Source organism: Chrysochloris asiatica, unplaced genomic scaffold (assembly GCF_000296735.1).
Source record: "Chrysochloris asiatica unplaced genomic scaffold, ChrAsi1.0 scaffold00001, whole genome shotgun sequence".
NCBI lineage: Eukaryota > Metazoa > Chordata > Mammalia > Afrosoricida > Chrysochloridae > Chrysochloris > Chrysochloris asiatica.
Window position 1 is genome coordinate 4,619,805 of NW_006408519.1, and position 1,568 is coordinate 4,621,372.

Consider the following 1,568-nt stretch of genomic DNA (forward strand, 5'->3'; position numbering starts at 1 on the left):
GTGGAGTGAAGGAGCACCTGGGAACGCTATTTGTATTGATTGAAAATAACCTCTATAAATGTAAGTAACTATAGATGGCAATATTTTTCTTATTTTTAAAAGAATATCATTTCAAATGATCAAAACAAAAGGGATCTGAAAAATCATATTCAATGGGGAAAATTGTAAGTATACATTCTGTAGAAAATATTGATACCCAAACAAATAACATTGGACCCATTGCCAATAATACAGATTTTCACAGTCAAGTGTTGAGAAGCATTGATTTTACTACTGGAAGATACATTAATTATTAGAAATCATACTGAGAGACTCGTGCAATTTAATTTTCATATAAATGTTGTAAAAGTTATATAAAGTACCAAATATAAACAGTAGTGTAGCAAGAAAACAAATAGGCAGAAATAGTTATCAATCAGTAGTAATAATTAAGACCACCATTTCAAAGATTTTCTATACACGAAGAATGAAAATAATATTGTTACAGGATTTTACATCGTACAATTGAATTCAACCCTAATTCCTTACCGTTAGTCTTATTTCTTCTTCTGTGTTAGTGGACCCACATAGTCTCCTGTCAATTCATTGTGTTTATCATGTAACTCATCACAAGCAGGAAGCGTCTTAGAATACCAACACCTACAATAAGCTGCTTTTGTTGTTGTTGTGTGCCGTGGAGTCGGTTCCGACTCATAGCGACCCTACACAGGGTTTCCAAGGCTGTAAATCTTTACGGGAGCAGACCGCCTCATATTTCTCCTGCGGAACAGCTGGTAGTTTCAAACTGCTGACCTTGCGGCTCGCAGCCCAATTCGTAACCATTACGCTACCAGAGCTCCTTAGCAAGACTTAAATCTTCAGTATTTATTTCATTCACCACTTTAGGATTTTCCTTTTGTATTTTAAGATGAATCAAGTTGTCCTTCTGTTGTTTTTTATTTCGGGAGGAATGGACGAATTGCAAGGTAGCCAGTAGTGCAAGTACACGGAGAAAAGGCAACAGCGGAAGCCAGTCTGAAACTGTGAGCGGAGCAAACCGGGTAATGCTTTCTGGGACTGGAAGCCGCTTAAGATAATGCTGGGAGCTGCACTTTCACAATGGGGTCCATGCTCTACCAGAACTATCCTAGCCAGCGGCGTCTGTTCTCCGAGCCCCCTCCACTCTCCGCTCAATGCATCTTAATCGTATGTTTGATCAATTTCAGACTGAAGGAGTTGGTAAAATTCTTCAATTTCACCATAACTGGCTTCGTGGTTGGTGTGTAAATTTGAGTTATAGTGGTAAACACTGGTGTACTTGTTGGCATACAGACATTATTCTATCACGGACATTGTACTTCAATATGGATTTAGAAATGTTCTTTTTAACAATGAATGTGATGTCATTCCTCTTCTGCTTGTCATTCTTGGCATAGTAAACCACATGATTGCCTGATTCAAAATGGCCAATACCAGTCCATTTCAGGTCAGTAAAGGAGCTCTGGTAGCGTAGTGGTTACGAATTGGGCTGCGAACCTTAAGGTCAGCGGTTCGAAACTACCAGCCGCTCCGCGGGAGAAAGATGAGGC

At 39.2% G+C, this 1,568-nt stretch overlaps 1 pseudogene; it reads right to left on the reverse strand.

Moving 5' to 3' along the window:
* Window positions 1-536: 536 nt before the first annotated feature.
* The window catches only part of LOC102814997, a 3,580-nt pseudogene continuing 2,548 nt past the window's right edge, over window positions 537-1,568 (reverse strand).